Source organism: Panthera leo, chromosome A3 (assembly GCF_018350215.1).
Source record: "Panthera leo isolate Ple1 chromosome A3, P.leo_Ple1_pat1.1, whole genome shotgun sequence".
NCBI classification, from domain to species: domain Eukaryota; kingdom Metazoa; phylum Chordata; class Mammalia; order Carnivora; family Felidae; genus Panthera; species Panthera leo.
In genome coordinates, this window is record NC_056681.1 from 8,844,688 (window position 1) to 8,863,884 (window position 19,197).

At 43.0% G+C, this 19,197-nt stretch overlaps 1 long non-coding RNA gene across 4 annotated transcripts in view; it reads left to right on the plus strand.

Moving 5' to 3' along the window:
* The window catches only part of LOC122215395, a 34,047-nt gene extending 16,742 nt beyond the window's left edge, over nt 1–17,305 (plus strand). Inside the window, exons 4-7 of one of the 4 annotated variants that reach the window (XR_006200351.1) lie at nt 288–343; nt 15,827–15,939; nt 16,491–16,710; nt 16,931–17,305. This is a non-coding gene — a long non-coding RNA (uncharacterized LOC122215395). Of the gene's footprint in view, nt 1–287; nt 344–5,908; nt 6,117–9,175; nt 9,364–10,153; nt 10,421–15,826; nt 16,711–16,930 lie in introns of those variants that run through there. The other 3 variants (XR_006200349.1, XR_006200350.1, XR_006200352.1) reach the window with 3 other exon arrangements.
* The last annotated feature ends 1,892 nt before the right edge of the window (nt 17,306–19,197 follow it).

A 19,197-nucleotide genomic window follows, 5' to 3' on the forward strand; every position in this document is an offset into this window, starting at 1 on the left:
AAGAACAGAGTGCTCTGGTGTATTTTTATTTTTTATTATTTTAATTATTTTTGCAAATGTTTATTTATTTTTCAGAGAGAGAGAGCACAAGTGGGGGTGGGTCCGAGAGAGGGGGACAGAGGATCTGAAGCGGGCTCTGCACTGACAGCTGCAGGCCTGACGTGGGGCTTGAATTCACCAACCCTGAGATCATGACCTGAGCCGAAGTCCGACACTCAACCAACTGAGCCACCCAGGCGTCACGTGGTGTATTTTTAAATGGTTCTTTTTGTTCCTTTCCTCTGCAGAAAGCTCAAGACTTTTCTCTGATACTTACTGTGGGAATCTGGTCGAGCTCCTGGAGGTAAATCTCACAACATTTTGAGGGCCCCTCCATGCATGGCTGGGTCCTCCTAGGGTTTTTAAGTGTCAGAGTTGTCTGCACGGAGCCTCCAGAAACTTCTTATTACAGTTTAGTTGTCCTGTCCCCACAGTGGTTCCCATGGTGGTTTCTGACCCGAGTCTCCTCTCTGTTAGACCTCTACTCCCTGTATTTGTGTCTGTTCCTTCAATCTTGGGGGTAGAGGTTTGCCCTGTGTCTTCTATTCTCTTATGGATCCAAGCTGAATTGTTGATGTTTTCAGTCTATTTAGCTTTTTGCTTGTTGGTAGGACAGAGTGTTGACTTCCAAGCTTTACATCCTGAACCAGCCTGTGGCTGCTTTTTTAAAACAAATTTTTGTGATTGTGTATTTTTCTACCACATAGGTATACCATAATTCATTTAATTCCACCTAAGAACACTTAGGTTCTTTCCAATTTTTCACAATTATAACCAGTGTTATGATTGGACGTTTTTATTAAATAAATCTCTGTATATCTGCACTTATTTTCAGAGGAAAACTCTCTAGAAGAGTAATTAACCCAAGGGCATGCACATTTTTAGAGAAATTGACAAATACTGCTGAATCATTTTCCAGAAAGTTCTTATTCATTTTGCTCCCAGCAGCAATGTGCGTGGATGTCTTTTCCTTGAGCTCTCTCCAATAATGGAGACATTATGTTTTATTTTTGTCAGCTAAGTGCAAATGATTTCTCCTTGTTTTAATATATGTCTCTTTGGTTATTACTGTTACTTGATATTGTATTAAGTGTTCATTGAAAATTTATATTTCTTTATTTGCATCCTATTGGCTCATGAATTTTGCCAAAATTTTTCTATATGGATATTTATTTATTTTCTTAGAGACATATAAACACTCTTTACATCACTAATTATGCTAAGACAATTAACCATGTATTAATTCAAATAATTCCCCCCCATTTGTGACTTTTCATTGTATATATGGTGTTTTTTTTTCTTGCTCCTAGAATTTTAGTTTCTATAATTTCTAAATTTTTTTTCTTTAATGTTTATTTCTTTTTGAGAGACAGAGACAGAGCTCGAGCAGGGGAGGGGCAGAGAGAGAGGGAGACACAGAATCTGAAGAAAGCTCCAGGCTCTGAGCTGTCAGCACAGTGCCTGACATGGGGCTCGAACTCACGAACTGTGAGATCATGACCTGAGCTGAACTCGGATGCTCATCCGACTGAGCCACCCAGGCACCCTTATAATTTCTTATTTGGCATTTGTACCTGGAAATAACTTCCCTGCCTGATATCAGGTAAGTATTGACCTATATTTTCCTCTGGTTTTGGGATTTCACTTCTAGATTTAATTCTTTAATTCATCGGAAATATAATTTAATAAATATGAGATATTTAACTTAGTTGTTTTCCTGAGAAATTTGCCAATTGTACAACATTTTATTTGTTGTTAATGCACTTTTTAAAAATATTTATTTGTTTTTGAGAGAGAGAGAGAGGGAGAGCATGAGCAGGGGAGGGGCAGAGAGAGGGGCGAGACACAGAATCCAAAGCAGGCTCCAGGCCCTGAGCTGTCAGCACAGAGCCTGATGTGGGGCTCGAACCTATGAATCAGAGATCATGACCTGAGCCAAAGTTGGGTGCCCAATCGACTGAACCACCCACGCGCCCCTAATGCACTTTTTTTCTTTACAAATTAAAAATTCTACTCTTATAATATGCTGAATTCTTATTTAAATGCTTAATATATTCCTGGGAATTATTTTGTTTTTCACTGAGTTGTTTGTTCACCGTTGTGCCAGTAGGCATTTAAAAATTATTACAGCTTTACAGTATATTTTCATGCCTAACAGGTACATTCCTTCATCTTTTAGTTTTCCTACTCTATTATCTTCATTTGTTCTTTAATTTTGAAAAGGCAATACACGCACTTAATAAAATCAATGGGGCTATATTGTTTTCATTTTGTCAAAATTTTCATTATTTTATTTTATTATTTAAGATTTTATTTTTTTTTTTTTTTAAATTTTTTTTTTTCAACGTTTTTTATTTATTTTTGGGACAGAGAGAGACAGAGCATGAACGGGGGAGGGGCAGAGAGAGAGGGAGACACAGAATCGGAAACAGGCTCCAGGCTCCGAGCCATCAGCCCAGAGCCTGACGCGGGGCTCGAACTCACGGACCGCGAGATCGTGACCTGGCTGAAGTCGGACGCTTAACCGACTGCGCCACCCAGGCGCCCCTTAAGATTTTATTTTTAAGTAATCTCTACACCCAACATGGGGTTTGACCTCACAACCCCTAGGTCAAGAATCACATGCTCTACTGACTGAGCCAGCCAGGCGCCCCGGGACCGTGGTGGTTTCAAATGGCCAGTTTGTTGAATATGCATTCAGATATGCACTGAGCAAGATGTATGACACATTGGATACATTTGGGACTGTCGAAGGACCTCAGTTCGTCCAGCCTGACCCCTCTTAGCTTGGGAGCTGTGTCTTGCCTTCTTCAGGACTTGCCTGTGTCTGGCTTCTGCACTTGGACTAGTGAGGTTCTGCCTTGAGTCCACTGGCTTTAGAGCAAGCACACTCACTTGCACTCCTGACTTCCTCCTTTCCTTGCTCCTCATGGAGACCATTCCAGATAAGTCAGGTGAAACTCATTGAGGCCCCTGGCACTCCAGCAGGGTGGGAGAGCTCAATAGCATGTTCCAAGATCTAGCAGATGACAGTCTTTGAGGCCAAAAAGTCCTTAAGAAATGCTTCGCTGCCCTGGGGGTAGAATGAAAGGGGTAGATCTTGGAAGGTTCAGGCAATGAGCGGACAGGGGCAAGGGAGGCAGCATTTCAGAGATAGTGGCTGGGGCGTCCCCAGATCTCCAGGAAAACAGCATTTATTTATTTAAGAAATGTTTTTTGGACACCCACTGTGTGTGGGACTGGGCCACACCCGGGACTGGGAATATGTGAACAAGACACACGCTGATTTCTGCCCTCACGTGTGTGGCCTGTGGGGGAAACTGACATCATGCAAATGAACACAACAGGAGTACGGGATTGGGGCTCCGGAGTAAAAAGAGAGTGTTCCCGATGGGGGCTCAGGGAGCACCTTTCAGAGGATTCAGTATCAATCCTGATACACTGGGGATGTAAGGACACAGCGTGGTGTCTTTTAGGCACCGTTGGAAGGTAGTGTAGCGGGAGCTGGGCGCACAAGGGGGAAGATGGGGTCGGGGAGCCGGCAGGAGACGGATCGGGCGGGTCTGGGGAGGAGTTTGGATTTTATTCTGAGTGAGATGGGCTGTGACAGGAGCCTGCCCGTGTCCCTGGGCATCGGTCCTTCCCTGCCTGCCATTCATCTCTATTTCCAACTCCACCCACGTGACTCTGTGCCTTGGGGTGGTCTTTGGCCGCTGAAGCCTACCTTTTCCAACCTTTGGGCTGGTTGGAAGTTCTGGGGAGTTGAGGCCCCCTGCCCCCTCCCCTTACCCAGCAGCGGCCCTGCACTAATAACTGAGCTAAGGTGGTGCATAAATACCCCAGTTCCCATCTCTGTAGGCAGAGTCACTGAGGAGATGTTCTGCCTTGGCTCCCAGAGTTCCCAGCGGGATTCGCACCATTGCTCGGGGCGGGGGGGGGGGGGGGGTCATTGTTTTTAAGGCCCCTTTATCTTATTGACATCTTTTCATCTCCCGTTTCCCTTCCCCACTCCCCTCTTGGCGTCTCTTGGATTCATCTCCCATGTAAACTCTCCTCGCGTTTCGTCTTGAGGCCTGTTTCCGTAGGAAATCCTGGGTGTTGAAGGGTCTTGGGCGGGGGTCAGCAAACTGTAGCCCATGAGCCAAATCCAGCCTGTTGCCTGTTTTTGTAAATAAAGTTTTATGGGAACACAGCTATGCCCATTTGGCTATTGTCTATGGCTGCGTTTCACCACGGTAACTGAGTTGGGTTGTCGGGTCAGGGGCCACAGGGCTCACCAAGCCAAACCTATTCACTATCTGACCCTGCAAAGAAAAGGCGTGCCCGTCTTTGGTCTTGAGGAGCAGAATGGCAGGGTCCGTTTTACTTTATTAAGAGATCACTCCAGCTGCAGGGTAGAGTCCAGATTTGAGGACAGAGGGCTTAAGGACCAGTTAGAAGGCCAACACAGAAATCTAGGATGATTGCAAAGTGAACAAGACTTGAGTTGTATTTTGAAGTTAGAAACAGTAGGACCTGTGCATGGATTGGAAGGAGGAAGGGAGAAGTTCAGGGATGTATCCTTGTGTACTTCTGGTTCTTCTAATGCTCCTTGAGAAATTACCTTTATGTTCAGTGTCACTTCTTCAGGAACCCTCCATGACTTCTCAGCTTGGTTGGGGGCCACCCCTGAGCCCCTGGCGTCCCCACCCACATCCTGTCATAATGTTCTGTTCTTCTGTTGATCCGGCCTTAGATCATAGAGATAACACATAGATAACAGAGCCCGGATTCCTAACACCATTTGACTCTAGACTCTGCTCTCGTGACCATCATCACGACTATCGGTGTAACCCTCGGATGTAGCACCTAATAGGTGCCCAGTAAACAGTCACTTAGTGAAGGAAGACCAAGAACCCTTTGGTTTGCTCCAGACTGCTTATCCTGACACCCTGCCTTCGCTGCTTCCCCTCTCCCCACCTGTCTTGCTTCTCTCGCTGGGCTCTCATAGTTTACGGCTCAGACATGGGGCCATGGCAATGAGGTGGAGCTAACAGGTGATAGGATAGTCATCATAATTTAATGAGCACGCGTCTCATGTAGCCACATGATACGGAGGCCGCGAGCTGGCTGTGCACAGGCAGCAAATCATTTCTGGTGGGGCATCAGCATCTGCTTGGGCAGCTCGTGTGTGAAACATGTTCCAATTCTCCCAGGACATTAAAAGAAATGGAGGGAGGACATAGGGAAACTGAGTGTTAAGCAGGGCCATCGCTCTGAGGTAGAGAAGGCCGGGCCATCTCAATCATGTCTGCCTTCTGCCTTCATCCTTGAATTTGTGAGACAGCCACCCACTGCCTCCGTTGAGATTACATCATAAATTACACAGGCACAAGCTGACCAGATTTGAGAGCATGCGAAGGCAGCCGAGAAACCAAGCAAGGGTGCTGGCATTTGTGAAAAACAAAAAAAAAAAATCTGTTGGGGATGAGGGTAGATACTGGAAGCAGGTCAGTAGGTGTAAGTAAGAGGGAGGCCCAATAATTTCCTCGCTTGGCCTCCCCGGGGGTCAGTGCCGTTCCTCCACTGCCTCCTTTCCCTCTCCCTTGCCTCTCTCCTCTCTTGCCATCTTTAAAAAACACACATAGGCAGAAATCAATCCATCAAATGTCATTACAGATTTATTAAGCCTGATGTAGAAAGACATTTAACAGTAACATCTTCACAAAGCATAAAAAGAGCATTTCTATTCAGTCTTGTGCTTTGAAAATCTAAATATATTTTTATCATATAAATAATTCTTTTCATGTTTTAAGTGCATCTGTGTGGTTTTTTTTTTTTTCTTTCTTTCTCTTCTCTCTTTTACTTTTCATGTCTCACTTGGCCAAAGCGGAAGTCGGCATTGATGGAAATGGAGCCATTTGCCAAAAGCTAATGGTGGTGAGAGGGATGTCTGTGTGTTCTACCGTATCAGCTGGGTGTCACAAAGGTGGTTCAATATCTGCAGCATTAGAATGAGGGACAGCCTCCAGCAAAATCATAATGGAACACACCCAAGTACTCAATGTTGGCCATTGGGTTTCCTGATGCAAATTACGGTAAGGTTTCAGATGGGAAACAGTCTATTTTCCACTGCTGAGTGGGAAAAAAAAAAAAAAAAAAAAGACATCCTTTTTCTCCCAAAGGAAAGAGTTATCATGTGTAAAAATGTAAATAATACGCTTATAGAAACCTTTCTGATGGAAATGAGGGGCTCCATATAGCCTTGGCGAGGGCGTCATTATTTTTTTCAGAATAGCTAAAAAAAGTAGCATCTATTATTTAGGGCTTTAATTACAGTTCTCAAAGTCGAATGATTTTCTTAAAAAAAAAACCCGAACTCTTGAGATGTAAAAAATAATGGCTTTTGCGACATAATTTAAGGGTTTTCTTCATCTCCACCATCAGAATTTATTTCTAGTGGTAAAACTGTATTAAAAAAATCTCTCCTCGTAGAGATAATTTCAATGCCGCAGCATCGTACACAGACATACATCTTAAGTGCACCCGAACGAAGTCATTTTTATTCAGCGAGGGGCTGATCTGAATGTTCCTTTTGACCTGGTTTAAGTTATATGTGATATCAAGACCAGATTGTTTATAATTAGGAGAGATGACAGGAGGGTGGCACCAAGGGACAAAGGCAGGAGCACCTTTTCTGAAAATCCCTGCATTGTTTTTTTTTTTGTTTTTTTTTTTTTCCCAAGCTGGAAAGCCATCATTTCCAGCTGGGTTGTTTGTCTTTGGGCAGTGACAACTTGGCCAAGCCTTTGGAAATTTGCAAATAGTGACTGCATTGAGTCCTAGCATTCAGGATGATGGGGAGTAGTCAGCCAAGGGCCAGCCAAGGGAAGCATTTTCGAGATCCTGGAGAAGTGGGCATGGATTCCTGCCTATCTGTGATGAATCTGTTTGGCCACAGGGTGGTATAATTTTCCTAGCAGAAAACTTTTTTTTTTTTTTTTCATTGCAAGGACAATTTATAATCATCAAAAACAAGTGAAACATGGTTTTGATTAAAACAGCCTGTTGGCTCAATAATCTCTGTAATTTTAAAAACATCCTTAATGCAGAAGAAGAACACGCCGATGTCAGGAACGGCCTGGGGCCCCGTTACAACAACAACCGGATAAGTAAGGAGAAAAATTGCGAGGTCATAAAAACAAAATTAAGCTAATGTTTCAGATTTCGACAATTATGAATTCTTCCTCTAAGAAGACATTAAAAAATTTTTCAGGCACTATTAGATCAGATACAAAGAGGATAATTCTACATGGATGAGTTTGCAGTTTTCCCAAGGGGTAAAGCATGCCTTTAAAGGAAAACTCTGAGTTAGGACGCGGGTTCCTCCCTAGATCCAGCAGTTGGACGGGACTCATGCAGACAGACAAACCTGGGTCTTAGAATTTCTTTGTAAAGTCAAATCTCATTCTTTCATTAGCTATCGAAAGAGAATGACCAGGAAAAAAATTACAAGCATATTTTTTTTTTTTTTTCTGTACAAAAGAATCCCCATTGTGGGCCAGTTTGGTAGGAAACAGAAACAGGCAAATATAACAAAATCTGTGTTCATACGTGGAGATATAGTTAGTATATACAAATATGTACAGTATAAAAAATGTACGGAAGGCTTATGTTCCCAGCCATCCAAGCTGCATTGTACATGGGGAAAACAGCCTGGCTTTTCCTCCTAACATACAGGCAAATGTATTATATACAGCATGCAGGCGTTAGAAAATTAGTGCATTTGCACAGAAACATTCTACAGGTATGGTTGTAGTCATTTTTCTTTGAAAATGACTAGTCTGCTTTCCTAATATAAAAAGGTGTTTGCCTTTCCTCGCTGGCAAATAAACACTTTCCTTCAGAGCAAGGATGAATGTGATTCTCCCAACTCACTCTGCCTTAGAGTCCCACTGCCTTTTCTAAAAACAAAACAAAACAAAACAAAACAAAAACAACAAAACCCCCCCAAGCCCCCCAAAAAAACCCCAAAACAAAACCACAAAAACAAAACAAAACAAAACAAAACAAAACAAAAACAAAAACAACCTAGAATTCACACAACAGGACAAATGTGTTGGAATCACGGTTGATACCAAATTCCTTAAAAAGTGATCTGGGTTCCCCAGTGTAAGAGCTGGTTGACCATTAAAAAGACCGTACGGATCCACTGCCTTCTGGAGCTTTAAGGGGGTTGGAAGTTTACGATTCGTGCTGACGGTGCCTGGCTTTTAGGAATCAAAGTCAGGAGACATCAGGCGGATATGAGTATATTAGAGACCAAAAAGGATAGCGGGTCTCGAGATATCGTGACATTTGAGAACCCTGAGCCAAATGAGAATTGTTTCGTGTGTCAGCTTTTCTGGACTTACACTGCGTTCTGATTCTGCTGTGCTCGAAGCCAAAATATTGTATTGCAAAACCGGAATGTTCCTGTCATATTTAGCCCCAGTACAGGACGGGAACAATTTTTCCTTCTTCTCCGCAATCCGGTTGAACTTTGTGTATTTAAAAAATATACGAACACATTTATAATTCCTGAATGTTATATGGGTCATTTAGAAAGTGAAAATGTCACTGTACAAAGTCTCCACGTTTGCGACATAATCGTATGATTGTGCAAGTTCTGTAACTATAAGCCTCTGCCTGGGGACGGATACCCAAACACAGGTTTCAGGTTCAAGATAATTCAGCAAACACACTGAAATTCATTTTCTGGAGGGGTTGAAGGGAGTGGTAGGTTTTTTTCTTTTTTTAAGTAATGCATTTGTTCGAGTTTTTCAACTTCTCTTGGGGGTTTTCACAAAAGAGTTATTATTTGTACTTCCAGAAGCGCTTTTAAGCAAATAAACATTGTAGAAAGGGCTGTGAGGATTTAATCTGTCTTTTTCAAACAGATCGTTTGTTAAAAGGCCTTAATGATTATCATATGGCTATTGGTAAACTCATTTGTGTGCTGAAAGGTTGCAGATCAAGGTGCCTTTCCTTGGAAGAGCCATTTTACTTGGAATATATTTTTCCAAAGGAAATGGACAGAGCCCTGTTGCAGAAATAGCATTCCACCTGGTACTAGCATTTTAAAACAGTCCTATTCTAATCCATAAAACATTTCTAGTTTTCCCTGAAGCCTTGGGCTGCCTTGCGCATGAATAATTTTTGGAGAAACACCCACGCCCGTTAGCCCATTGTTCGTAACTATTGGAAGAAGATTAACCAGAGCCTGGAAATTGTATATCTGCGTATGCCTCTGAATCTGTCACAGGAAACCAAAGGAGATAAGTGGCTTTTACTTTGGATGAAGAGGTAAAATTCCCCTGTAGAAATTCTAAAGATGATTCACAAGTTTCAAAATGTTTAATCCTTCCCTACAATGGAAACATGTATCTCTGTCTGGGGGATGGAAATTTGTATCTCGTTCTCCTGCTCAATCTTTGTCTAAAAGCATTTCATGGATATTTTGAGAAAGTGCCACATATAGGAAGGGAGAAAATGAAATTAGCATTTTAACATCTCACCGGGGAAAAAAATAAACCGAAAGTTCAGTTGTGATTTTTTTTTTTTCTTCCTGGCCTAATGCTTGTTCCAAATAGATATCATTTTATTACTCTTTAGAATGGCATATGTGTATGTGTGTGTTTAAAGCCTTCGAGATTTCTTATTTATTTATTTATTTATTTATTTATTTATTTTATATTTATTTAAAAAATTTTTTTTAATGTTTATTTTTTTTTGAGAGAGAGAAAGACAGAGCCCGAACAGGGAAGGGGCAGAGAGAGAGGGAGACACAGAATCCGAAGCAGGCTCCAGGCTCCCAGCTGTCGGCACAGAGCCCGACACGAGGCTTGAACTCATGAACCATGAGATCATGACCTGAGCCGAAGTCGGACGCTTAACGGACTGAGCCACCCGGGCGCCCCTATTTATTTATTTTTTTAATTGAAATTCAAGTTAACATATAGTGTGGTATTGGTTTCGGGAGTAGAATTTAGTGATTTCATCACGATTATTATCACTATAGCATTCATCCACATACTTTTATGCCTGTCGAGAGTAGAGGATAATGTGAAAATGACACTTTTCATTTTTTTTTTAGACAAAAACATTTAACAAGGTTAAAAAATGAAACCCAGTGAAAAAGATTGGAACGCAGTCAGATAACCGGTGAGGTGACAGATGGAGAAAACAACAGAATGCATGCCCCTTTGAAGGCCTTGTAATCTTTGGATTTAGTGTGAAAAGTTTCAGAAAATCATAGACTTTTACTGTGTCACTGTCTGTAGACCCTGGAAAAATAACAGTAAATTCATGTATATGTACATCTCCTCACTGCTTACCCAGAGTTACATAAATGCTTCCCAAATATGTCATTTCATTAGTTTGTTTTCTGCATTTCAACTAAGTTCAGCGGCTTGTGCCTGGGATATTAATGATGCAAAACTCAACCAAGCAGGCACATTGTGGTGGGGCAGGGCGGCGGGGGTGGGGGGGTGGGGGGGGCGGGGGCGGGTGGTGAGTTTTCAGAAATCTACTTGTGACCTTAGAGAAATCCTGTGGGGACTGTCTGGGCTATCCAATATACTCTGTGATTATATTCTACATTTAGGCCTTGACCTATTTTTAAGCTATTTCCTTTCTGTATGCTTTTCAGAAGGAGAATTCCCCCTTCTGAAATATTGTTGTTTTGAAAACCAGGAATAAAACACAAATGACAGAGGGGTTGGACCCTCTCTGAGCTCCTCTTCGAGGCGTCTGGTATCAGCTCCCCGCCGTCAGAAGCCGTGATAAGCACAGGAGGACTAGGACGTTGTGTGCATTGTTAACTGCCGTATTCCGTAGCACGTTGAATAGTGTCGTGCACACGGCAGGTGCTCCCTAAAATTTGTGGAATGAATTTGCCGAAAAAACTGTGCTTCCCAATCTGCCTTGTGCCCCCGGTGCTTTGTAACATGGTGTAGATTTGGTGAATTTGCTGAACTACAAAATGGGGCCAAATACATAAAACTCAAGGATTTATACACACTCTTTTCCAATGGACATTTCAGTTTGCAGCTGGTTGGTGGTCTTAGCTAGAAGGAGGGATGGGGAAGGAAAGGCAGGTTCTCACCCTCACTGATCCCCAGGGTTGGTGTCGGAATGGAGATACTCGAGTGTAATTCGCATGATATTTGCACGTCATGTGCCTTTCCATTTCTAAAGTTCCATTATATCAGCACTGCGTTTATTCAGAGAGAGGAAGAGAGTGGTCTGAAAACAGATACAAACATCCTTCTGAGCTCATGTTAATGTTTCCCTGCAGAAAGAAGTTTCTAGAAGCCTCACAGGGCTTGCCAAATGAAAGACAGGCCTGGTCTCTAGAAATATTCTGAGAGCTGTGTTTATCTCACATCGGGAGCCCAGATCTTGTTTCCTAAGGAGAACGTTGGCAGCTGTCCCTCAGCAGTGATATTTACAGTTACCAAGTGACAATTCATGAATCTTACCAAATTTATCAATATTTTTGTCTCTCGCCTCCCCACCACTGCCCCCCGCCCCGAGAAATTGCGCTAACGAAACCATATAAGTTAGATGTCGAAGCAGATGATTTATTTTTTCTTTCTTAGAAGGGAAACAATTTCCACGGAGTTGAGAATTGTACTGTCCCCCCCCCCCCACCCGTTGGAACAAGAGCTCAGGAATCTGCTTCTGAAGGGGTAGCAGCGGGATCTGGATTACGTAACTTGATCCAATAACCCTGGGCTGGAGCAGGCGATTTTTAACAGCTTCAGGAGCCCCAATGCTAATGCACTGATTTTCCTTTAATAGAATTTTGTTGTCGAAGGACAGTGCTCAGTAGAGCCCACCCTTCGATCTTAACCCATGCGAAGACTGTTCCTTTCCAGTTGAGCTCCATTCATTTCTGGTTGAATAGGTCGAGCAAAGACAGACCTCGCTGTTCTCAATTCACTTTATGATCCTCCCATCATAAAAAATAATATCAGCACCTTGCTTTTCATGTCAGAACTACATTTGAGCCGCTATTCCCTATGCCCATGAGTAAATCCCATAAAAGCCGCCCCGTTTGCTATTTTTTCTTGTGGGTGATTGATTGATGGATGAGTACTGACACTCCAATGAAGCTATTTCGACTGCCATCTCAATCCGATGATGTGAGGGGTATATTTTCTGTCCATGCCTCATTACTTCAGAATGACATTCCTGGAACTTCATTTACTTTTTCCCTCCTTCCCCGAAGCGCCATATTTTTTCCCATCTAGGTTATGCATGCCATAAAAAAAGCAATTTGCTATTATATGTGGCATAAGGGCAACACTTTCCCTAGGAGGTAAATAAGAAGTTTTTTTTTTTTTTTTTTTAAATCCCAATGTTGAATTTAGGGATCATGTCAAAATTTCCAAAGCAATTTCAACAGGCGGCTTCCAGGAGAAATGGTGAAGAAGATATTTCGTTTCGTTTTGTTGGTGTTGAGCTTTTTTTGTGTGCGATAACCTTGGTAATTAAAGCAACAACAACAAGAAGGAAATTGGTTTTTGTTTGTTTGTTTCAGAATCATCTAGTTCCTAGTGTTGTACCTAGAATAGCTTAAATATTTCGCCTATAGCTGAGTAGCAGTTTATAACACAATCCAGACTTCATTTGTCCTTTGAGAATAAGGAGATTCATTGTTTAAATGCAGTGATAGATTTTTCTATTTATAGATTGCTTTCAGTTGTATAGAAAATGCTCAACTAGAGTAAACAGATCTACCCCTGAATTTCCAAACTGTGCACTAGGTATGCAAGACTTTTAATATTAAAACATGCTCTTAACTTTTCCAAGTTGACTTAGGACCTGATTTTAATCTGTGTAATACAGTATTCCCGTTAATAATAATGTATAATTAAGACATCCGTTAAAAATCCATAACGTTAATTTAATGGAGAAAATCTAATACAGCTCTATTGGAATTTTTACGTTAAATTAACTTTAACGGGCTTTTAATGGATGTCTTAATTAGATCTCATTATTAACGGGAATATTCCGCAAATTAAAACTGGGCCCTCAAAGTTTTAATGAAAAAAGTTGCAGGAACACATTTAAAATGGACACCTTATTTCATGCTTTCTGTTGCCGTTCGGGCTCAGCGGTGTTTCCAAGTCCATAAACAACAGGTTCTGCGGAAAGAGATCACCAGGAAGGACGAGCTGCTGCACTTGCCACCCTGCAGCCATCTCACCTTCTTGCTTTCGTCCAGATCCTGCATTTCACCAACTTCCCCAGCGCTGCCAGCTTGCAGGTCTCGCGCGCGCACTTAAAACCGTGTTTTTGTAACCGACGAGGACACGATGAGAAAAGGATGCCCGCCTCTGCTTGGGAAAGAGTCTTTGGCAGCAACACGGTTAAGCCCAACTGTTGGAACAACTTTCACAGAAGATGAACATTGTTCGGAGGTTTTCTTGGCTCCAAGTCTGGTCTAACTTAATAATTCTTCCACTTGGCGGTGATTCATGGCTCCCCGGTGCAGGGGCAGGACTGGGCAATCCAGGTGCAACCGTAATTGTTGCTCTGAACAGAAACATTTCCTTTAGACAAACGTTCCCAGAGGGGTTATAAATAGGAAATGGACATTACGGTGAAAAGTAAGCGTCCAAGGGTCTGCATCTCGTGCAGCTCGCTTGGACGTTGAACTATGAAGACTGCTACCCCCCTCCCCCTCCCCGCCCTTTCCTGCCAAGTGTTTCAGACCGACGAAATAAGCACATCAGTGTTCTCAGTCATTATTTTTCTTCAGTGGCACTTGGTTTTCTCGTGACAGTGGAAAGGGGACCGTGGAGAGGAGACTGCCTCATTGCAGTTTATCAATGAAAATCTAATATCGTCCATAAGCAGAGAAGTGGAAATCAATACTTCATTACCAAATTGTTAGTAAGAATGAAGAGGGATGGCTGGGGTGATATATATATAGATATATATATATATATATATATTTTTTTTTGGCGGTCTTCTCAGAGCAGGGTGTCAGGAGGAGTTCAATGTCAGAAGCAGGTGGTAGACAGATTCAGTGTGAGGCGATCCAGGCTGGAAAGTTGAAACTAAGGCATTTGTCCTGTAATGGGAGTCAGAACAACAGAAAAAGATACATTATTTTCTGAGGAATAGCTCAGTGGTGGCAGTTTAGGGGGAAACACCTCTAACGTATAACGTATGGAAGAGATATTTATACATTCATGTTCATAACAGCATTACTCACAACAGCCAGAAGGAGGAAGCGACCCAAATATCCACTGACGGACGAATGATAGACAAAATGTGGTCCATATACGTACAATGGGACATTATTCGGTCTTAAAAGGGAAGGAAATTCTGATGCGTTCTGACAACATGGATGAACCTTGAGGACATTGTGTTAAGAGAAAATAAGGCAGTCGTAAGACACTGTATGACTTTTCTTCCAGGAGGTACCTAGAATAGTCCAACTTAAAGAAACACAAAACAGGACTGGTCGTGGCCAGGGGCTGGGGGCTGGGCAATCATTGTCTAATGTGTAGAGTTTCAACCTTGCAAGATGAAACCAGTTCTGGAGGTGAACAGGAGTGCACAACAATGTGAATGTGCGTAATGCCACTGAACTGTGTGCCTGAAAATGGTCAGGATGGTGAATTTTATGCTTAGCGTGTCTTTCCAAAATTGAAACCTATAGTGTATGACTTTTCTGCTATAAAGCATTCTGAAAAAGAAAAAAAAAAAATTCACCTATGGCCCCACCATCCAGACAAGGCTCCTGTTCACATTTGGCTGTATTTCCTTCTAGTTTTCTTTCTCCATGCATTTTTGTTAAGTGTTCACAGTCGTAAGTACCCACTATGTAATGTTCTTCTCTGATTTCCATCAGCCTCCACAACTTGGAGGCCTCGTTGTAAATAGCTACACGAGTTCTGTCACCTATATTATCGGAATTTACTAACACATTCTCATGAGGTTGGACGTTGCATTTGCTTCCAGTTGGTATTCAATAGTAGGTAACGCTGTGATAAACATCTTTGTGTTTAAAGCCTTGCAGTCTGCTGGGATATATTCATAGGTTTAAATTGCCAAAGGTGAAATTCCCGAGTCAAGAGATAGGAACATTGTTGTGGCTGGGGAAGTGTGACTTAAAAGTGTGCTTTGCTACAGGAGATTAACTGGGAGAATTTTTTTTTTTTTTCCAGATATGTGCTATTTGGAGTACTGTAAGAATGCACATAATTTCCATTAGCCCAATGTGGATGGCACTCCTTGTCTACATCTTAGGATTTAGTGGTTTTACCCATTTCAGTGAGGAGAAACACCTTGGACTTAGATACAAGTATTTTTTTGGAAAAGAAAAACCTCCAAGTTTCTAGAAGAATAAAGACAAGTTGAAAATTGTTGGCATTTGATGTGTGTAGAGAAATTATCCACAAAATAACCACAACGGGCGTTATAAGCGATTCCTTTGGTATATATACTTATGGTATATATAGTTACTATATACCTACCAAATGCCGGATACTTTACCCATATTACCACTAACACTTGAAATCATCCCATTTTTAAAACCAGAGAGAAAAGTCTCAAGGAGGCTCGTGACTTGTCCAAAGTCAAGCCAAGTCAATAAAAAGCAGAGGATGGCTTTAAATTTGGGTCTTTCATTTGGAAGCTTCTATGGTCAGTTCACCGCCCCGCCCCCCCGCGTGCCCCCATCTAGATTACAAATGGTCACGGTCCGTGGAGGGAGTCCTTTCCCTTTGACACTTTGTTTGCATTTCAGAGACCAAGTAGTCTTCCTTCTGACGTGGTTGGAACCCCCTGGCAGATCCGGAGACTTGAGGAGGAGAGTGATGATGGATCAAAGAAAGAGGAAGAGACAGCCGATCTTAAGGGGTGAAAGTGCCTTCCACTGTGAGGCAGGATGAGGCCTTGGGTGGAGGGTTCACACGCACTCTATTCGAGGCCCCCGTCTCTCCTCCCTGACGTGACATGAACGTGACACTGGTTTTAGAGAGCCTTGTTTCACTTGGCACTTCCTCGAACCTGCTTGAGATTTGATCAACACCCTGACTTCTCTGGCTGGGTTTCTCTTAGGGCAGAGTTTGCTCTGGGAAGGGGAGCAAGGAGAAGGAAAAAGTACTTATATTATATTATAGACCCCCTTCTTGGAAATTCATAATACACATTAGCACCTTAAAGGTTCTGAGAAGTCCTGCCACCAAAAACCAACCCAACGAAACACAATGTGTCTTTAGTTAACCCAGTGCTGCCTAGATTTGTTTGATGACTCTTTTCTTCCCCACAAAACTCTCACAGATAGGCTTGAGTGTTAATTTCCTGGAAAATAGCTTCATGACATAGCTTGTGTAAAAGCAAAGAAGACGCTCAGCTCCTAGGATCTCAGTCCTGACCTCATTATTGACTTTCTGTGGTTCTTTGCTCAGGTTCCTTGGCTCTTTGGGGCCCTCAGCATCAAAGGGGCCTGTTGTAGTGATAACTTGACATTCCCTGCGTTCCTTCTATGCTACTCACGCTAAGCCCATGCCTCCCCACACGTCAGCGTCATGATGCTGCAATGCGGGAGGGAATACGTGTCTACACTTAACAGCCTGTGAGATGGAAATTTAGAGAGGTGAAACCGTTCAGCCTGCGGTCACCTGGCTGGTAGGTGGGAGAAAAGATACTCAGGTTCAGGATTGTCTGGGCTCTTAAACCATACGGTCTGGGGTGATGTGGTAATGTCATAAAGTGTTCAACACTAACATTATTAATAATTCAGAGGCATTTCTCCAAGAGTTTATCTGTACAGTTAGTTACTGAGTTGAATTCTAGATACGAGCGTCTTCTATTTAAACAGGACACTGATGTTATTTCTACCTGACAGATCTCCTTCCATTCCACCACGATGGACTGAAGTGATGGATTCTTCTGGAAGGTCAGTGTTCCTGTCCTAAAAGAGAATGGTAAAGAAGAGAACTGAATCTTGGGCCACTTTGGGACGATGTATCTTTTCTTACGATTTCTTATCTTAGAAGAAGGAGAAGCACTTTAGTTTTCTGTAGGTCTGAAGACGAGACCCGGCCAGAAAATCAACACTAGAAAATGCAGGGAATGAAAGCTACTGGTTTTACTTCTCACTGTTCAGAATGAGGTGTGTAGAATAATTTCGCTTGCGTTTCCGCTGGTTGTCGAGGGCATGCTTTGCGGCTGCGTGGGTTCCCCCCCCCCCCCCCAATACGTGAAGCTACTACTATAAAAATAAAACAGAAATAAATAAAATTTTTAATTACATATCTAAAAAGTCATTGGCAGTGTTCATTAAGGAGAGTTTGTGAGGGAGAGCCAGGCGAAGAGATGTAATTATTTTTGTATTAATTACACAGCCACCAACAGATGGGTAGAATTATATCTACTTTAATTTGGCCATGCTATGATTTTTAATCCCTCTGGCAAATCATTTTGGTTGGCCTTGCTTTCCACGCCCTCGCTCAGGCCTGTCTCTCTCTTTCTCTAGTTTGTCCCGTTCTTCTCCGAGCGGCACTGTTGTCCCTGGGGTGACTCTCGTGGTTGCAACAACGCTGGGCACAGCACCAGCGTATCATGGTTAGGGGCTGGGAATGCTGGACACCTTGCGATGTGTGGGACAGCTTCTGCCAAGGTGATGGACTCCCTCATCCTCCACCATTTTTGAAAATCGCCCTGTAGAGTGAGGTTTCTCAACCTTGGCACTGTTGATATTTTGGGCTAGAAAATCCTTTCTTTTCAATATTTATTTATTTACTTGAAATATTTATTTGAGAGAGAGAGAGAGACAGAGAGAAAGAGAGAGAGAGCACAAGCGGGGGAGGAGCAGAGAAAGAGGGGGACACAGAATCCGAAGCAGGTTCCAGGCTCTGAGCTGTCAGTGCAGAACCTGATGCTGATGCTGGGCTCGAACTCAAGAACCACGAGATCATGACCCGAGCTGAAGTCGAACGCTCAACCAACTGAGCCATCCAGGTGCCTCTGGGCTGGATAATTCTTTGTTGTGGAGGACTGTCCCTTGCTTTGTAGGGTTTTTAGCATTATCTCTGACCGTTACCCACCAGATTCCAGGAGCAGTCCCCTCACCTTTGAGCTGTGACAGCCCAAAATATCCCCGGACGTTGCCAAATGTCCCCGAGGCAGAGAGCAACGTTATTAACACAGCGGTTCAGAACCACTGACATAATGGCAAACGTTTTGTAATTCTTTGAGCCTGGAACCGAATTCCATTTCACATATAAGCACAAAGTCTTTTGTGCACAGTTTCATAGACACTGCGTCGTCCAGAAATAAAGCTGGCTTGCAAACAGAGAGAAACTGGTTTGTTTTCTTTGGAATTTTCACGGGAGTTATTTGCCGTTTAAAAAAATTAAGTCACCTCTGGCGTTGCCACTGGGGTATTTGAGACGCCCATTCCACAGCCCCGAACTGACCTTGCACTCGTTACTGCCATGTTCACAGGGAGTCTGCACTTAGGAGCACGCACTGGACTATCTCATCACCCTTCGAGGACCTCGTCCCTGAGGATGGCCCACAGAACAGCAGCCCTGACTTACCTGGGAGTTTGTTAGAAACGCAGAATGCCGGGGGGCCCGGGGGGTTCAGTCGGCTGAGCGACTTGGCTCAAGCCATGATCTCGCAGTTCGTGGGTTCGAGCCCCGCGCTAGGCTCTGTGCTGACAGCTCGGAGCCTGGAGCCTGCTTAGAGTCTGTGTCTCCCTCTCTCTCTGCCCCTCCCCCACTCTCACAAATAAATAAATAAACACTAATAATAAAAAAAAAAGAAATGCAGAACACAGGTCCCCAGCCCTGCTGAACTCAGAATCTGCGTTTAACAGGATACCGAGTGAACCTATTCCCACTCGAGAAAGACCTGATCCGGTCAACTTTAGGGCCCAAACGTTTTCCTTTTGTTTCTCATCGTATGGTCACTGCATCAGACGAATCCTTGTCAAAATTATGTGTCTAGGCTGGTCATCTGACCTATGAATTTCCTTTCTGGATAGTAAAGGGGAAATCCTAAGAAGTTTACTGGGAAATGTCCACACTCGGTGTGCGAAGGGTGAGGCCCCCCCTACTCTACATGAGCCCCGTGTAGACAGCACCATCCGGTTTGTAACATGGAGTA